At 41.4% G+C, this 20,838-nt stretch overlaps 1 protein-coding gene across 2 annotated transcripts in view; it reads left to right on the top strand.

Moving 5' to 3' along the window:
* The window catches only part of ndufaf2 (NADH:ubiquinone oxidoreductase complex assembly factor 2), a 160,011-nt gene that overhangs the window by 102,706 nt on the left and 36,467 nt on the right, over nucleotides 1–20,838 (top strand). The gene's annotated exons all lie outside the window — the stretch shown is intronic.

Below are 20,838 nucleotides of genomic sequence, written 5' to 3'. Positions count from 1 at the left end.
TCCTTTTTAGTGCTCATTATCTCATTTACTAGGTGTGATTATTGCATTATAACGATATTGTCTGTTGCCATTTGGGATTTTGGACTCAAACAGAGACAGATTTAGAATTCATCAATATCCTCAGAAAATGGGGGAGATACTAAATGAATATTTTGCATCAGTATTTACTGTGGAAAAGGATATGGAAGATATAGACTGTAGGGAAATAGATAGTGACATCTTGCAAAATGTCCAGATTACAGAGGAGGAAGTGCTGGATGTCATGAAATGGATAAAGATGAATAAATCCCCAGGACCTGATCAGGTATATACCCGAGAAGCTAGAGAAGTGATTGCTGGGACTCTTGCTGTATCATCGATAGTCACAGGTGAGGTGCTGGAAGACTGGAGGTTGGCAAATGTGGTGCCACTGTTTAAGAAAGGAGGTAAAGATAAACCAGGGAACTACAGACCGGTGAGCCTGACCTCGGTGGTGGGCAAGTTGTTGGAGGGAATCCTGAGAGACAGGATGAACATGTATTTGGAAAGGCAAGGACGAATTTGGGATAGTCACCATGGCTTTGTGTGTGGGAAATCATGTCTCACAAACTTGATTGAGTTTTTTGAAGAAGTAACAAAGAGGATTGATGAGGGCGGAGCAGTAGATGTGATCTATATGGACTTCAGTAAGGTGTTTGATAAGGTTCCCCATGGGAGACTGATTAGCAAGGTTAGATCTCATGGAATACAGGAGGAACTAGCCATTTGGATACAGAACTGGCTTAAAGGTAGAAGACAGGATGGTGGTGGAGGGTTGTTTTTCAGACTGGAGGCCTGTGACCAGTGGAGTGCCATGAGGATCGGTGCTGAGTCCTCTACTTTTTGTCATTTACATAAATGATTTGGATGCAAGCATAAGAGGTAATGTTAGTAAGTTTGCAGATGACACCAAAATTGAAGGTGTAGTGGATAGCGAAGAGGGTTACCTCAGGATCTGGATCAATGGGCTAAGAAGTGGCAGATGGAGTTTAATTCAGATAAATGGGAAGTGCTGCATTTTGGGAAAGCAAATCTTAGCAGGACTTTATACACTTAATGGTAAGGTCCTAGGGAGTGTTGCTGAACAAAGAGACCTTGGAGTGCAGGTTCATAGCTCCTTGAAAGTGGAGTCGCAGGAAGATAGGATAGTGAAGAAGGCATTTGGTATGCTTTCTGCTTTTCTTTATTAGTCAGAGTATTGAGTACAGGAGTTGGGAGGTCATGTTGCAGCTGTACTGGACATTGGTTAGGCCACTGTTGGAATATTGCGTGCAATTCTGGTCTCCTTCCTATCGGGAAGATGTTGTGAAACTTGAAAGGGTTCAGAAAAGATTTACAAGGACGTTGCCAGGGTTGGAGGATTTGAGCTATAGGGAGAGGCTGAACAGGCTGGGGCTGTTTTCCCTGGAGCGTTGGAGGCTGAAGGGGTGACCTTATAGAGGTTTACAAAATTATGAGGGGCATGGATAGGGTAAATAGACAAGGTCTTTTCCCTAGGGTCGGGGAGTCCAGAACTAGAGGGCATAGGTTTAGGGTGAGAGGGGAAAGATATAAAAGAGACCTAAGGGGCAACTTTTCACGCAGAGGGTGGTACATGTATGGAATGTGCTGCCAGAGGAAGTGGTGGAGGCTGGTACAATTGCAACATTTAAGAGGCATCTGGATGGGTATACGAATAGGAAGGGTTTGGAGGGATCTGGGCCAGGTGCTGGCAGGTGGGTCTAGATTGGGTTGTGATATCTGGTTGGCATGGACGGGTTGGACCGAAGGTCTGTTTCCATGCTGTACATCTGACTCTAAATAACAACCTCCACCCACAATGAACTTGAAGATATGAGGCATTAATTTATTTTTTTTTTAAACTAATGAGGCATTAATTTATTTTTTACTATTTAAACTGGTACAACTGTTACAACCCTTTAAGGTTGAGGTTCCCCAATTTGTTACAGTTCTTAATGGAATACCCCAAATTGCAAAGCTCCCAGGTGAAGAGCGATAAGCTGGCTCCCCTTTTTTATTAACCCACCTTCAAAATGACCCTTGGTTTGTCACAACATGGTTAACTGTCAATTTAAAAAAGGAACCCTTTAAAGAATATCTTTCTCGGCCAACAGAATCTATGTTTTAAAAGGAACTAATTTAACCTAGTTTTCTTGCGTTAACTCCTGAGTAAGTTTATTAATTATAAAATGCAAGACAAAATAATTGCATAACATGCATTAACACAGATTAGAAATGAGTAGTAAGTCCAAAAAAAGTTAGATGTACAAATCAGTCTTTTGTGTTGAATAGATAGTGGAATATTGATGGTTGAGCAGTTGATTTCATTATTCTTGACTTTATGGATGAGCCAAAATTATTTTCTCCTGTTTCCTTTTGAATTCCCCTGCTAACTAGCTCCCAGCATTCACAGCAACCGAGTCCTTTATCTGCAGCATGCACACAAACACACAAATGAACATGCACAGACACAACAGGATTGAAGTTCCCTTTTGAACCCTGTTCCTGTATAAGGGGAAAAATGCAAACATGTCTCTAGCTCAGCCTACATCATCTTTTAACATCATGTTCATGTCTGAGATACTCACAGGAGATTACAGTTCACTTTATACTTGCATTCTGTCTTTCCTACTTAGCTTGCTCAACGCTCCTTCAATCAGGCTGCATCTTGCCTGTGTTTAGGCTCAATGTGAGCCTATCATCAACAGCAGCAAAACCAGTCTGTGATTGGAGGAGCAGTTCCTCAGATAGCCATTCTCCTTACCATAGAATGCCTGCAATATGGAAGCAAGCTATTTGGTCCATTGAGTCCACATCAACCCTGTAAAGAGCATCCAACCCAGACCGATTTTCCCCCCTTCCCTATCCCTCCAACGCTGCATTTTTCTTTGCTAATTCACCTAGCCTCCAAATCCAGAACACTATGGGGCAATTTAGCATGGCCAATCCACCTAACCTGCACATCTTTGGACTGTGGAAGGACACTGGGAACCCACCAGACATGGGAAGAATGTGCAAAGTCAACACAGGCATTCACCTGAGGGTGGAATTTAACCAGGGTCCCTGGCACTGTAAGGCAGCGGTGCTAGCCATTATGCTGCCATTACAGTCAGTTCTGATATAACATAATACGTCCTTTCTCATGCGATCTCACGTTATAAGAAAATCATTCAATAGCCGCTGCCATTTAAACTAATGGAGCCAGAATCACATTGTAGCCAACACAGGTAAGGAAAGTTTGTGTTCTACAAATAACAGTCTAAATTCCTTAATTGCATTAAATCTAATTCATATTGAAGAAGCTCTTGTTATAGTGGAACTGACTGTATATGGGAATAACTTTTCTGATTGTTTCTCTGATTGCATTTTCCCAGGTACTTGGAGAATTTGCGGGTCAAATTTGCCCACTGCTCCCATTTTTTTTTTGCATCCATTTTCAGTTCTTGTCCAGTTTCTGCTAACTATAAACCATTTATTTGCTTTGTGTCTGCTCCAGACTGCTGTATGAAATTGAAGAGCCTTGTAGTTGGAAATATTTTTACAACTAAAAGGAGAAAGGTAGTTCATTAATATTTAAATTCAATGTCATCCTCTCCTTTAAGTGTAGATTACTCTGTCAACAAACAGTCCCTCCGATTGCTATAAGTGAGATAGTTGGTCTAAGTCAGCTGAAATTGTAATGAAATAAGCATATATGAAGATAAACACGTGCAAAATGACAATAGAGATTTTTTAATAGAACAAATATATTACTCGTGCAATGAACTCATTACTCATGTCTGTGCCCTTCAAAATTTTTAGGACTGTGCTACACTGTGTATACTAATTTCTGCCACCTATATATTGTGCTTTCTACAAATAATGTTGTGCTTTCCTGAAGAAATAATGCATAATTCTACAATGGTCTCTTATCTGAATTCTTGAAGGGCAAGACATTAATGGAGATGATTGTCAAACAATTTTTCAAGAAAATGAAAGCTGGGCATTATAATAGCCACGTTGGGTACAGAATATGCTAATATATTTGTACAGTACATAATTGCTTCATATTTTGTAGCTATATCCCAAACAATCATTTTTTCAAAATTAACAGTAAAATGTCATTTGCCTATAGGACTGGAGCCTAGAAAGTTCCTATCTCAGCGGCACCTATCTGCTTCCTGTGTGCACCTTCATTGACAACACAGCTATAAGCACATTTCAGGCTTGATGCTGCCATGCTATATGCCAGGCTACTCATCAAAGCTGCCATTTTGACATTACAGAGAGTATTAGAGGAATTCCAAAATGGAAACTTACATTAGTTAACATGATTCGGAGATGCCGGTGTTGGACTGGGGTGTACAAAGTTAAAAGTCACACAACACCAGGTTATAGTCCAACAGGTTTAATTGGAAGCACACTAGCTTTCGGAGCGACGCTCCTTCATCAGGTGATCACAATCACCTGATGAAGGAGCGTCGCTCCGAAAGCTTGTGTGCTTCCAATTAAACCTGTTGGACTATAACCTGGTGTTGTGTGATTTTTAACTTTGTACATTAGTTAATGAACTGAACAGATTGACATGTGGTCATCATTGGTTTCAACATGATGGCCAAGATAATTCAGTTTGTCATAGCACTTCTGGAAAATAAGTTGAACAATTAGTCACAGTCGGATTACAATGCTGGATGGAGACAGAAAACCAACAGATTCCATCAGCCTTTCTGACTGTTCTGAAGAGCCAGGCATGTTTTGCTCTCACTCCATGTGCAAGTTTGGAACTTTCATATGGTCCATGTGCTTGTTCAGGACCAGCGCACCGACATGAATTTTTTACATCACTAGACTTGATCTTGCATCAACCATGTTTGTTACCCATGCGGGGCCATTCCCATGGTTCCTTCACCAAACTTTGTTCCCTGAAGTAAACTTTCATTGTCACTTAGATGAGTCTCGGTTCAAGCATTGGCATTCCTGGTACTGTTTTACCACTCTCTCAGCACCGGGAACATTAGATTTAACTGAGTCTTCTCCCCATTATGAACTCTGCTGGAGATATTCCTGTAGTTACATGACAGGTGGTCCTATAATCAAATCGGAACCTGGACAGTTGGTATGTAGAGAAGCTATAGTTATTTGTTTAACCCTGCCTTCAAAGTTTGTACTCCTCTTTAGCCTGCCCATTGGATGATGGATGTTGAGGTGCAGTCCTTATACATTGAATACCATTCAACTTTCAGAAATACTCAAATTCTCTGCTGGTGAACAATGGCCCATTATCTGTGACCAGCACTTCCAGGAGTCCGTGTATTGTAGAAGATGTGCTCAGTTTTTCTATCATTGTCTCGTGTTTGACAAATGAACTCTACGCACATCCAGTTACTTTGAGTAGGTATGCACATTATGCAGTCCTTTCATGTGCACAGTTGACATGTAACTGAGACAAGGATTTTCCTGGCCATTCCCATGAATATGGAGGAGTTGCTGGTTGCAATTTTTGTCCTTGTTGGCACACTGGGCACTGCCCAATCAAGGCAGCTATGTTTGCATCCAATTGTGGCCACCAGATGTAACTTCTCACCAACATCTTCAATTTGGAAACCCCTGGATGATCCTAGTTGAATTCCACCAGTAACTTTAAAACCATTATAGACTCTTTGAGGCAGTGTAGTGGTGTGCCTGCCAGCAGGAGGCGGTTTGGTTCATCGACATTCACTATTTGGCCTCCCACATGGTGTTCCAATTTGTAATTATGCAGCCTTAGTATTTGAGCCCATCACTGAATATGGCCTGAGGCTATGGGCAGCAGCACTGCTTTGTCCTCTTTAAGTAGACCTAGTCGGGGTTTGTGGTCCATTATTATTGCAAATTTACATCTGTAAATGTATTGGCAGAACCTCCTGATTTGGTTTGATGATTCATCTGATTTCTGCCTCTACTTTTGCACGTAAGACCAATGGCACTGGACAGGCCTTGCAGAATCGTAAAATTGCTTCTTTTTCAACATGCAAGGTGTCCTTGGCTCCTTTGGTAGTCCCTAGACCTTCCTGAAAAACCGCCAGGTATTTAATTAGGACTTCACTCAGGCAGCCACTCAGGCGGCACAGTGGTTAGCACTGCTGCCTCACAGCGCCAGAGACGTGGGTTCAATTCCAGCAGTGGTTAGCACTGCTGCCTCAGGCGACTGACTGTGTGGAGTTTGCACGTTCTCCCCGTGTCTGCGTGGGTTTCCTCCGGGTGCTCCAGTTTCCTCCCACAGTCCAAAGATGTGCAGGTCAGGTGAATTGGCCATGCTAAATTGCCCGTAGTGTTAGGTAAGGGGTATATGTAGGGGTATGGGTGGGTTGCGCTTCGGCGGGGCGGTGTGGACTTGTTGGGCCGAAGGGCCTGTTTCCACACTGTAAGTAATCTAATCTAATCTAATAATCTAGGTGAATCTTTCTCAACCAATTTTCCCCCGTCAAGCATGGGCCCAAGCCTTTTCCTACAATTGGTGGTAATTGAACGAGTTGCTTCTCGTAAGAGACTGGAACAGAAGTTATACCCTTAGCCTGTAAAGGTTCCCTGGTATAGGTTCTGAGTCTGAGGACTTGCACAAACATTAGGACTTTCTTCCAGTACGAATTTTGTTGAAGACTGGTTCTGCGATCATTGAAACGCCTGTGCCAGTATCAACCTCCATTAGAACTGGGTGACCATTTAACCAGATGCTTATTTTGATTGGTTCTATTTGGATGCTACTAAGCAATTTAACTGTTTCCCCCCCAAACCAGATGGAGGTGAACTTTCCAGGATGTGCAATCTCCTGGATACTGGCCTATAAATTATCTTACTCAGGTCATTCCCAGTGGGATTATTTTGCTGTCTTGATTCCACATACCTGCAGCAATAGAATGGCCTGCCTGCACATATCCTGATGAAACTTTTAACCATTTGGCCAAGGCTTGGCTTTGTTTTCAGGATTTGCTGTGGGCTGCATGGAGTCTCTCTGTTCATGGTATGTCGTAAGTGAAGCTATGCAATTGCCTTCACTCAAGTGGTGACCCCAAGCTCATTCACACTGGCGAAGGTGTCGACTTCCATTGGAATATCCTGCAACTCACATGCTCCATTTGCCACGTTTTCCAATGATAAAGCCAGTTTAGTGTCTGTGTGAATCCAGTTACGCTTCAGCCAGTAAGTCTTTTTGTATTGTTACATCTTTAATCCCACATACCAAACGGTCTTTCAGCATCTCATTAGGGGTTAAACCAAAGTCACATGACTCTGCTCCTCATCTTAATTTAATTTTAAAAATCCCTCTACAAATTCCCTGCTTCTCAAATTGCCAACTAAAACTGATAGTGTCTTAGAATTAGAGGAGGCGTGGGCTAATATTCATTAACTAAATCTGTCAACCCTTCCAAGATTTTAGTATCTAGTGTCTCAGGGAAAGCTAGGCTCCTAATAACTGAAAAAGTTGCAGGTCCCACAGCTATCAGGAGATTTACTCATTGCTTTTCATCTGCCCCAATGTAATTTGCCCATATAAAAGCTTTCTTTCCACATATTGGACCCAGTCTTTGGCAGGATCGAACAAGTAAATCTCCCCAAATAATGTCATGATACCAGAAATACTTAACGCAAATAAAATTGTGAGCGAATTTCTTCAGGAGTCTATCCCACTCTCATCACCTGAAATCACTCCAGAGAGGCTAATATCCTGTCACCAAGTCACCCTTTGTTTACACTTGGAAAATCCTTAACACTGATCAAGCTCCTTCAGAGCCAGCTCAGAGTGGCATGATGTTTGCCACTCCTCCTCCTCTTTGTCAGCAAAGGCTCCCTAATTAGACCAGATTAACAGCCTCAATCAGGGAACTCCTATTCTATGAGATTCACCTGGCTGACCCCGTTACAATTACGACAGAGTGCAATTACGTCGCTGAGTGAAGTCTACAAACCACCAGTTAGTGGGAAACATGTAGAGGAAAGAATCTGCTAGGACATTCCAGAGAAGTGCTAGCAGTATGGAAGGGGGAGCTATTATTTACCATTATACTATTTGAGATTTGGGTGTGTTAAGGGCAGAAATGACAAACATTCTTGGATTGTATCCAGGACAATTTACTGCAACGGATGTGTACAATCCAATAGGAAAGGAAGTACTGCTAGTTCTGGTTCTTGGGAAGGGGGTGGACCAACTGGATCAAGTGAGAGAACATTTAGGGGATGATGATCATTGTATCATGAAGTTTAGGGTGATGATGGGCAAATGTAAAAGCTGTATCTTTTTATTTTTCTATGTTTTGATTATGGGCTGAAATAAGAAAAGAACTGTCTTAAAAACCAAGGTTTGTTGAACAATTGTTGCATTTTTGAAAAGTACTGTTCATACCCCTGATTGTTCGGGCAATAAGGGAAGCCTAGTTTACAGATGAACTGGAGCCTAGAGATATGTTGTGGCTGGCATGAAGTAGCTGGCCAACGGACTAGTGACCAGTTACTGATGACAAATGTCTTCTGCAGTATACATGATTTCAAGCCTAAAAGTAGCCACTTTACTTCCTCATTCCAATTCCTATAATCTGTAACTTTTAATTGATAAGCCAAAGATCATTAGAAGTGTGAACCAATCACATGGCCCTTCCTGAAACAAGTGAAAATGAAGATTGAGAAGAAGCATTCTGGTCAGCCCAGTTATAATCTCAACAAACACTGTGAGCAGGAACTACTAAACTGCCTATCTAATCTTTCCATCTGCCCATAGCACCTATGTTTTTTTTCCTGTCTACATAGAGGGGTGACTGAGAAGGGGTTAGAGGTTAACTGATATAGTTACATGTCAACAGTTCATAATTGTTTACATGTAGCCAGTCTATTTCTTTGTCAAAAAAAAATGTATTTTTATGATTAGAAATATAGTCTTTTTGTCAATCTGGTTCTGAAAGGCAGGAAAATTTGTAATTTTGCCTACTTAGTAAAATCTTTAAGTTTTGTGATGACTCTGGGAATAGTAGGACTTATGCCCGAAAGGTCGATTTTCCTGCTCCTTTGATGCTGTCTGACCTGCTGCGCTTTTCCAGCAACACATTTTTCAGCTCTTATCTCCAGCATCTGCAGTCCTCACTTTCTCCTGGGAATAGTAGGGCTTGTTTCCCAAAGCACCACCCCAGTGAAGCATAACAAAGTTTGGGGATTGTCCAGGATTGATTTGAAACAGAAACAATGTGGATTTAGGTGTGACATTAATAAATAACACACTTCAAGGAAAATGCCAGATTTAGTATTTAAATATTGTACTCAAAATGACAAATGATTTCCTGCCGGTTGCAAAGTTGTCCCTGTCAGTCTTAAGGGAACTTTCAAAACCCAAGTTGATTTACTTGATGGATAAACTGGAGGTAGCGTAAATGAGGTGAGAAAGCAAGCGAAACAAAAAGTAATTTGAGAAAAGATTGGCAGCTGACATAAAGGGGAATCCCAAAGTCACATAGACTTCAATAGTAATAGGGTGTGAAAATGCGGTGAAGGGCCATTTAGGGACCAGAAAAGAGATATACACATAGCATCATAGAGATGTACAGGATGGAAACAGTTATTTCGGTCCAATTCATCCTTGCCAACCAGATATCCTAAATTAATCTAGTCCCATTGTTAGCACTTAGAACATTTCAGCACAATACAGGCCCTTTGGTCCATGATGTTATTTTGACCTTTTATCCTACTCTAAGGTCAAACTAACCTACATACCCTTCATTTTACTATCATCCATGTGCCTATCCAAGAATCACTTAAATATCCCTAATGTATCTGACTCTACCACCACAGTTGGCAGTGCAATCCACACTCCCACCACTCTGTGTAAAGACCCTACCTCTGACATCTCCTCTAAACCTTCCTCCAATGACCTTAAAAGTATACCCCTCATGACAGCCATTTTCACCCTGGGATAAGACTAGATTACTTTACATTGTGGAAACAGGCCCTTCGGCCCAACAAGTCCACACCGACCCGCCGAAGCGTAACCCACCCATACCCCTACATTTACCCCTTACCTAACACTACGGACAATTTAGCATGGCCAATTCACCTGACCTGCACATCTTTGTGACTGTGGGAGGAAACCGGAGCACCCGGAGGAAACCCACGCAGACACGGGGAGAATGTGCAAACTCCACACAGTCAGTCACCTGAGGCGGGAATTGAACCCGGGTCTCTGGTGCTGTGAGGCAGCAGTGCTAACCACTGTGCCACCGTGCCGCCCATAAGTGTCTATCTACTGTATATATGTCTCTCATCATCTTGAACACCTCTATCAAGTCGCCTCTCATCCTTCTTCGCTCCAATGAGAAAACGCCAGCTCCCTCAACCTTCCTTTAGAAGACATGCCCTCCAGTACAGGCAGCATCCTGGTAATTGGCCCATATTCCTCTAAACCCTTACTATTCCTATTCACATTCTCATCCAAATGCCTTTTAAATGTTGTAATTGTACCAGCCTCCACCATGTCCTCTGACAGGTCATTCCATACATGCACCATCCTCTGCATGAAAACGTTGTGTCTTAGGTCCTTTTTAAATATTTCGCCTCTCACTCTAAATCTATGCTCTCTATTTCTTAATTCTCCCATCGCAGGGTAAATACCTTATCTATTTATCCTATCCATGCCCCTCATGATTTTATAAATCTCTACAAGGTTACCCCTTAGCCTCCAACACCCCAGGGAAAACCGCCATGGCTGAGATATTTAATGAATACTTTGCATCTGTCTTTACTGAGAAGCAGCTGTTATCCAGATCAAAGTGACAGAGGAGGAAATCCCATTTTGAGAGGGTTCAAAATTGATCAGGAGACAATATTGAATATGCTATTGGGAGGACTTAAAGTGAACAAGTGCAAGATGATAGATTTTGCTAGAAAGAACATAAAGAGACATTTAAAAATAAAGAGTACTTCTCTAAAGGCTCCCAAGTGTTCCGGCAGCCTGGCGGGTGATTTGCTCCAGAGGTGGTGGTTTTTACTCGGTATGGTAGTTTTCTTAGGCAGTGGCGTCCAGTCCAGTTTCCCAGCAGCCTGCCATGGCGGTTTCACCCCAGCGTGATGTTCTTGTCAGGGAATGACGGTCTCATCCCGGTTGTATGTCCCAGTGATTCGATCATTTCTTCATCAGTTTCCTTTGAGCCCAAGAGCCATTAACTCAACTGTGGTGAACTTTTGTCTTAATTTTACTTTTTTATTACATATGATTTCTGCCATTGATATAGGCACCATGGTAGGGCAAGCTATAAAACTTTTCATTGTATTTTTCATGTAAAAGTACATATGACAATAAATTTCTATATATAAAGAGTGTGCAGGAGCAGAGAGACCTAGATGTATATGTGCATACAACCTTGAAAATGAAAGGCTAGGTGGAGAGTGCGGTTTATAAAGCATACAATATGCTAGAATTTATTGGTAGTTGCATAGAGTACCAGAGCAGAGAGCTTAGGTTGGATCTGTATGAGATACTAATCAGACCTCATCTGGTGTACTGCATATAGTTCTGTATTCCACAGTTTAAAATGGATGTGAATGCATTAGAGTACAGAAGAGATTTACAAGAATGTTTGGAGGGATGAGACAGTTCAGTTCTGAATACAGATTAGAGAAGTCAAAGAATCCCTACAACAGGCCCTTTGGCGCAACAAGTCCACACCGATCCTCCGAAGAGTATCCCACCCAGACCCATTCCTCTTCCCTATTAATCTACATTTCTCCTGACTAATGCATCTAATCCACACATCCCTGAACACTATCACCAATTTAGCATGGCCAATTCACCTAACCTGCACATCTTTAGACTGTGGGAAGAAACTGGAGCACTCAGTGGAAACCTATATGGGGAGAATGCACAAACTCCACACAGACAGTCGCCCGAGACTGGAATTGAACCCGGGTCCCTGGTGCTGTGAGGCAGCAGTGCTCACAGGAGATTTGATACAAGTTTTCCTAGTCATGAGTGTTCTGAACAGAGTAGGCAGGAGAAACCTGTACCATTCATAAAAGGATCAAGAACAAGAGGGGCACTGTTTTAAAAAGATTTAATGGAAAAGAACTAAATTCGATATGAGAAGAAACGTTTTCAAGCAGTGTGTGTTACCGAGTCTGGAATACACTATTTGGAATTTGATGGAGGCAGGGTCAACAGAAAATAATAAGAATGTACAGGGTTATATGCAAGGGTGGAAGATGCCACTAACTCATAATGCTCATTTGGAGAGCCAGTGCAGACAATTCGGCAGATTGGCCTTCTTCTGGGCCATAACAATTCTGCAAATTGCAATGTTTAAGCCAAAACAGTTACTTTTGAAAAGTCTAGTTGGTCCAACATAATGGAACTTCCCTAGAAGAGCTAACAATGTAAACTTGTCTGTAAAATTATCTTATGTCTTTGAGATTGCTAATTAACATTTTAACTTCAAGATCTTAGTATCTTAGGAACGCCAAAACTTGGAATTGATGTTATTTTAGAATTGTCAGTTTGTTAATTGAAGAGGTGAAATAACTCCACTAGTTGCTGAGATTTTCAGAATAACAAACTGAGCATGTGCAGTACAAAAATAATATCTAAATATCCTTATGATTTTCTCTGCAGCGACTCCAATTGTGTCCTTCCTGAGGCCATAACAGTAGTTGCACATTTCTTTTCCAAATGATTCAAAACAAGCTGAGGCGTGAGTTTTTTAAAAACTCTTGAACTAAGAATTGATGAAAAATGTATTTGCAAGTCTGTCTTTTTTTCAGTGACACAGAACGTGGAAATGTATTAAATTATTTTTGTGCAAATTGTTTGAAAACAGTTAAAATGTACTTCAGTGGTCTTGGTATCTAAATATTTATCAATTTAGCTGCACTGGTTGATGGAAACAGTGAATGATTTGTTTAATGGGAATTAATCAAAAACATTTCTTTGCCTCTGGGCAAAACTCTTACAGGCTTATTTCCAAACTATCATCTTTATGATATAATCCCTCCCATTTCCACACACACAGCCACTTTTCCTGACAATACTGTAATCCGACTTGTCTTTACCAAGTCTGTGGTAGATCTGCTATAAATAAATTAAATGTTATTCACCTGTCACATTCTTTTCCCCTGACACTGTATGCTCTTTTATTAGTTCATGATTTGGGCTTCGCTGGTTAGACAAGTATTTATTTCCCTTCCCTAAATGCCCTGGAGAAGATGGTTGTAAGCTACCTTGATGAGTTTGTGCAGTCCACATGGATATCAGGGCACCAACAGCATTGTGAGGGAGAGAGTTCAAGGAATTTGACCCAACGACAGTGAAGAAGTGGCAATTCAGTTCCATGTCAGGATGGTGTGTTGGTTAGAGGGGAACTTGCAGGTGATGGTGTTCCAATGCATCTGCTGCCCTTTTCCTTCAAGGCAGTAAAGGTCACTGGTTTGGAAGTTCACTATCGAAGGAACGTTAGTAAGTTACTGCAGTCTGCCTTTAGACGCTGCCACTGTGTGTTAGTAGTGAAGAAAGTGATTATTAAAGGTAATATATCAAGGCAACCATGTGGTCCTTTTGTAATTAACGAACTTAACTTTTCACATTTCTGAACAACCATCAATTAAAACACAATCACTATAAGCAGCATTAACATGGGCACAAAAAGCAAAGCTCTCCAATTAAATAATTCATAAAAATATAACTACAATCACATCTCAATAACTGAAATTTCTCATGGTGAATATGAGGTTTGTAACAAAGATTAAGAAGCATTTGTATGATTAAGGCTGCTGGTCAAATTGTTTTTGTTACTTTGAGCATCATTTTCTTTAGTGATCTCAATCTGTCTGAATAGCAGAAGGTTCTAGACCTGAGGAGAGGTGACAGCTGCAGTTCGTAGAATGACATTTTTACAGTGTAGGCAATGCAGAGAATATCCAATTTTAGACTAACTTTTTTTTTAATATTCGTTCATGATAAATTGCATTGCTGGCTTGCCCAGATAGAGCAAACCAAATCGCTGTGGGTCTGGAGTTGCATGTAGGCTAGACCAGATAAGGATGGCAGATTCCCTGAAAGACATTAGTGAACCAGATGAGCTTTAACAACGGTTACATGGTCACCATTAGGCTACCTTTTTAATTTGAGATTTTTAGTGAACTCAAATTTCACCATCTGCCATTATGAACCTGTAATGCCAGAACTTTAGCCTTGGACTCTGGATTACTAACCCAGTGACAATATCTAGGTTGCTGTTTCCCCTCCTGATTCTTCTCATACATGAGCTAACCGGTTTTCTTTCCTCAATTTAAATCCATATCTATTGGCAGAAATTTTATGATGATGCAATTTGCAACCTGAACAATTCAGCTAGCTAATATTCAGTGAGATGTTAACTGAGATAGCACAAGGCAATGTCATTCACTAGTTCAAATATAACTATTGTCAGTTGCTGTAGAAACTCATCTGGTTCACCTGGTCTGACTGACATGTGAGTCTGGAAATACAGCAATGTAGTTGACTTAACTGCCCTCTAAAATGGTCTAGCAAGCCCTTGGTTCAAAGGCATTTAAGATTAAATCCCCAAAGAGGAAGGGACATCAAATGACAGTCTTGCCTACAACCCTTTTATTAATAAAGTAAACTTGACTGAGGGCAAGATGCCCTCCTCCATCGAGGGAGAAAGTCCACATTATACAGTTTTTGTGCAATTGTATGGCCGGCAGCCCTAGTGGTGCCAGGTTCAAGCATTCAGCTGCCTAAGGTGAACTAATAGAGACCGACTGAAGAGAAGTCTGAAGTATCAACCTAGTGAGTCAAACAGGAGCCCAGGCTGGGAGGGCATTAAAGAGATAGTGTGGCTTCGGAATAGTTGTGATCAGTGGTTACGCAGTTCAAGCTGCTGGGCTAACACCTGATGTTGCCCCCATCCCTTTCAGTGGTTGTATGATCAGTAAAACACTTAAACGTTCATTAATTGATGCCACCAGAAAATGAGACAAGTCAGTAACTGGGGGGAAGACTGCAAGCATACACGCACTCGCACTCTTCCATGCAGACTAGATATCCTAAATGAATCTGATCCCATTTGCCAAGTTTTGGCCTATATCCCTCTAGACCCTTCCTAGTTGACCTTGTGAATTTGTTGGGCTTTCCAAAGTAGCTCAAAAAACCAACTGGAGCAAAATTTTTTTTAAATTATTGAGCTAAATTTTGGAAGTTAAAATTCCTTCAACTACTGGTATTTGCTTGAGGGATGGAGATAATTGAAAGAAGATAGTAAACAAAGATGGCAATATGTACTGAGAATTTTAAACTTTCCATTCACAAATATTTGTATCTGGCTTTATGTTCCTGCCATTCATTAAAAAAAAATTAGCTTTCTTTCTAGGAACCAAACAAAATATTTTCTTCATTGTCTATGAGCAGGACATCTATAAATGTGTTACACATTCTCTCACTTAATTATTTGGGCCTTATTTCCACAATCTGTGGCCCAGACTCCCTAAATAATGGAATGGAAGAGTAAAATATTCAATCTACCTTGTCTTTTCATGACATCCCTGTATCATAATTTGGCACCAAACTGAATTTTATTCACACTTTTCATTAATTATTTGTGCTTTATTTTTGTTTATAAATAGCAATGACTCAAATCAAGTAAAAGAAGTCAGTTAGAAAATAGCGCCTGTAAGTCAAATAGATCGTTCTACAAAATTTTGGCCATACTTTATTCCCACCATCTTTCTTGTTTTAGAAACTGAAATCGCTCACATTGAAAATGTTGTTCGAATTGGCCAGATCTGTGCTACTGAGGTGTGGATTGAGTTAGAAAATCCCCCATCAGCGTACCCTTCTCAGTTTAAAGGGCTAAGTTAGATCAATGCAGAGGGGCGGGGCAAGATCTAGGTGTCACTATTTAGGCACCTCCGTAGCCACTCATTCAGTGTGAACTGTGTAGAACTTGGGAGGCAGTTGGAGATGATGAAAGTGTAAACTCCTAACACTTTAACATTGTTCTTGGTCTAATATATGTGATTGTCATTAAAAACCTTTGAAACTCTTTAAGTGGTTCATTTCATAAATATTTTTGAAGACATTATATCAAACTAGCTAATTCCTTCATCATTTGCAGTCCCTTGAAATCAAAGGTGACATTTGTCAAGCTAGATAAGTCATTAGATGACTGAGAAGCCTGGCTTTGGATCTGAGTGTTTTTCTACAGTGGGGCATATTATTGAGTGGGGAAATGTAAATTGCAGTTCCAGGTTGGCTTCCTTCTCCTTCCTCTGCCACCACTACTCTCTCACCTGGTTAAGGCTCTGGGCTTCAAAAGTGGTTTGTGCCGTGAAGAATCAAGAGATCAATGTCAAGCAGTCAGCAGCCTTCTCCACCCAGTCAGTGATGTCAATGCCCTCATCCTTTAGGGCAACCTTACTTGTATCCTTTTTCCCTTTAGCTACACTTTGAGCGTTTGCCAAGGGAGAGCTGAAAAAAAAAATCTGAGGGAGGCAGTTTTTCATCTGGACCCAATTGCCCATTCATTGTATAGTTCTTCAAATAGATGCTGCTTCATGGAGGATTCTCATGTTAGTCCATGAATCCTCCCATTTTTTCCCCAGATGTAATGTAGGCACTGCTGGTATTGGTTGTCAAAAATCCTAATGTGGTGTCAGTACATGGTTCAGATTTTGCTGCATTGGGGGAGGGTGGTTAACACAAGATCCTTATAGACTAGGAACTTCTTTAATTTCCAGAGATCCCTATTGTTAAAGATACATTGCAGCTTGACAAAGGCAATGTTGACACTGCTAATTTAGTGCTGAACATCTTTGTCAATAGCAGTTCCCTTATCAGAGGTGACTACTGAGATGTGGGAAGTGCTGCACATACTCCAAAATCAACCTATCTGCATGGACGTTACAGGGATGGCCAGTCGGCCAAGGGAAGATTAATGGAGGACTTTTCTCTCAATAATATTTCAGTACAAGCCAAGCATCATTTCGGTGGTGGAAAGATCTTGGTGCTGTATCCTCTGAGGGTTGAGAAGCTTTCTCCTCCGTGGTGAAGGTTGAGCTGAGATAGATAGTCCGGCCTCTCCTTTCTAGTCATTTGTTGAGTCCCATAAGATTAGAGTGGGAATTAGTTGCGAGAAAAGGATTAAAGCTTATTCAGGATTAGAGTGAGTTAGCGCTGCCATTACTGGGAGAGCAGCACAGCACGATGAAGCTCGCTCAGTTGGTTGCTCATAAAAATGGCTGTGTCCCACATGCCTTTTCCTCTACCCAACTCTAACATTTGGGTGTCCCATTATTTCCATGCCCTCTGTAGGGTGAGCCATCATGCAGCAGTCATTCATAAGCCATAGACCATAGATATTCAGGATGATGAGTTTTTCTTTTTGCCTGGAAGTGACTAAGTCTGAAGAGCTCTTGTTCAGATGATATTGAATCTGACATCAGGTATCACGATGATCAATGAGTTGGATGATGAACAAGGTGGGGGTTGATCACAAAACCTTGTTTAATTGCAGTCTGGATGAAAAAAGTCCCAAAAAATCTGAGCTGCACAGAACTTAGATATTGCAAGCCTCTGACATTGTGCTATTCAACTGATATCACTGAGGACACAGCTCAGAAAAGGAAGCTGGCAGCATTTTGAAAATGGAGAACTGAAGGTGCTCATGGATGAGATGGCTGAGAAAAAATACTGTGCTGTTCCCTCCAAACTGACAAAGAGACCATACCACCAGACATAGCCAGCCTTGATTCATTGTAGACATGTCGAATTTCTTTCGCCTTCTGAGGAGTAGAGGTGTTGGGGTGCTTTTTTGACTGAAGCATCAATGTTTATGGACCAAGGTAGATTGTTGGTGATATTAGCTCTTAAGAACTTGGAGCTCTCAACCATCTCCCCCTCAGCACCATTGATGCAGACAGGGTCATGTCCTCCACTCTGCTTCTTGCTCTTTTTACAAATTTGCTGATGACACCACTGTGGTGGGTCAGATCTTAAACGATGACAAGAGTACTGGAAAGAGATAGATAAGTGACATGGTGTTAAGACAACAATCTCTCCCTCCGTTTTTCAGCAAAACTAAGGAGCTGGTCATTAGAGCAGAATTTGGTCACACAGTCATGAGTGTATAGGAGTATAGTAAGGGGCTGAGTACACAGCCTTGCAGGGCATCCGTGTTGAGGATTGTCATGGAGGTGTCATCGCCTATCCTTACTGACTGTGGTCTGTGGGTGAGAAAGTTGAGGATCCAGTTGCAGAGGGTGGAGCACAGTCCTAGGCTTCCGATGAGTTTGGTTCGAATTATATGCTGTGAAGATGTGGGTTAACTGTACCTTTAAGAGAGTTAAAAGCTAGCAGAACTACCTGACAGCACCAAGTGTTCTGAATAAGATACAGTGTAGCATGTGGTCCAGCTATTGGGATAGCCTGAAGACAAAAACAGATTCTAATTAGGCCAATCAGTTTAAATTACACCCCAAAAAAAAAATTCCAATCAAGTTTGAATTTAGTATATTGACAATCAAAAGCCAGTGACCAAATCCGATGCTTTGGAGGTATTCGGCCAGGGAAAATTGAACATTTGGGGGGGAGAACTGCCAAACCAACGATATCTGCAGCCTGCCCAGAGAATAGGTCTCTTAAAGGATCTTTATCAATCAATAACCTGTAAAGCAGAAATCCCTAAGAAAAAGAAAAGAAGATTCAATATCTGGCTGGTTTTGAAATTTGAATTTTTCAGTAAATCTTGATTGGGGGTTTTTATTCAGACAACTGTTGTAGAAGGGAAAGTTAAAGGTTTGAGGAAGGAATTATAAATAGTTATTAGTTAATAATTCTGTTTTATACTTGAAGAAATAAAGTTGTTAATTTGTACTTTATATCGTTCTTGGCCTCTCAAATTTTCACAGATTACTGCACAGGATAAATCTTTTCTGTGTTGCTCGTTTAAATTAAGCAGGAGGGTTTACCTTGTATCGTAACATATGGCTTTGAAGCAGGAGCTAAAATTAATAATTAGGAGCCTGGCATAATTGTCCTCGTTATCCAGATGTTTGAAGGGATGCATGTAGGGCCATGGACCTGTTGTGATGGTAGGCAAATTGTGGTGGATGAAGGCAATCTAAGGTAGGAGTTGGTGAGTGCCATTACTAACCTCTCAAAACGCTTCATAATGATGGACGTCAGAGCCACTGGACGGTAGTCATTAAAAGTACGTTGCCTCATTTTTCTCAGTCACCGGATGATAGTGGTCTTCTTGAAGCAGGTGGGAACCTCAAATCATAGTAAAGAGAGGTTAAAGATGTCTGCAAATACTCCTACCAGCTGGTCCACGCAAGTTCAGAGTGCACAATCGGGAATTCCATCCGAGACAGTCGCTTTCCGCGGGTTCACCCTCACGAAGGCCGGTCTGGAGATCTGCAGCAGTGATCGTGGGTACAGGTGGACTCGAAGGTGTTGGGGCATGATATGACATGGCAACTGTTGCAAAATAATGGAACAATCATGATTACTTGAAGCCTTAATTTCATATGTTAGCCGTTCTCTAATGAAATTGAATTTATATCAGATGGGTGACGTCACAGAATCAGTTGACACATATCAGTACACTTGCCACTAGCAGCGGCTCAAGTGCAAATAACTGCTTGTTGCCTGAAGGAAAACTTAGTCCACTCACTCTGCGTGCGATGGCAGCTATTTCATCTCATTGTAAAGTTGAGCTTGATATGAAAACAACAAGGTTTCAGCTTTGTGTGAGTGAGTTGCATGGTTCACCTGAGACTAGTGGTAATCTCTCCTATTTTCATGTTTGCTTTTGTGTTATTGTTCCTGCATTCTAATGGTCTTTCAGCGTGCCAACACATCCATTAAACTCCTTTTAATTACCATTCAAATTCCCATTTCCCCCACAGCCTTTGCCTTAACAAGTTGCCATTCCCTTGTCGGCCATTTACTTAATTCACATTGTGATCAGAGTAATTGTGACTTGTGAGAACGCCCTACTCCCATCCTATCTTATGCTGTCTGAAATCCTTCTATTTTGAATTGCCCCTTTCATGATCGTCATTCCCTCAGTGATCAAGTCACTGAACCCCAACCGCAGATTGAGTTTTCTATACCACCAGGACTGCTTGAACTGCACTCTGTGACACTCCCGAATCATTAATACACAAACCCCAGCCTGACTTTTTTTTTACTCCCTGTGATGAATTGAGAGAACAGCCCCCATCTGAAAAATGCCCAACCCCTGATGGTGTCCACAGCACCTGTCCTTCTGGCTTGTGCCCTGTCTCTCCACAGCACCTTGACTGCCTTAGCTTGGCAGGACTGATTGTGACCCAATCCCCAATCTGCAATGACCTCTAGAATCTAGATAAAGTGCCAGACTGAGATTGGATAAATTCATGGACTGACTGAAATGACAACCCTCACTGACCATAGTACCCTTTTACTGCACTGAAAACTGTGCCCCTTTAACTTTCAGACATGGCCATTTGGTTGAAAAACATGTAGCATGTTTGCAAGGTGCTGTACAGTAATGTGTCCACCCTTTTGACAGCTCATTGTTTTGAATGGTGATAAGCTGCTTGTCTTTCCCCCTCCGCACAAAACAGCAATGCAAGGCACAGAGTCTGATGGCCTATAAATTAGGACGGAAGCACAAAAAAGCAGTACAAGCTGGAGAGGATGACACCTTCTGGACAGCACAAAGTTGTGAGCACTAAAATGTTAGATACATCTTATGTAGTATATCTGTCCCTGCACACAAAGTATTGTGGCAGAAATACGTTAGTCATGACTACTGCTGAGCTCCAAAGTGCAATCGTGAAGGGCTGAAG

This window comes from Chiloscyllium plagiosum, unplaced genomic scaffold (genome assembly GCF_037043375.1).
Source record: "Chiloscyllium plagiosum isolate Xiang-an unplaced genomic scaffold, Cpla_swu_hap1 HiC_scaffold_1, whole genome shotgun sequence".
Lineage (NCBI taxonomy): Eukaryota > Metazoa > Chordata > Chondrichthyes > Orectolobiformes > Hemiscylliidae > Chiloscyllium > Chiloscyllium plagiosum.
This window is presented reverse-complemented; position numbering and strand designations above follow the sequence as displayed.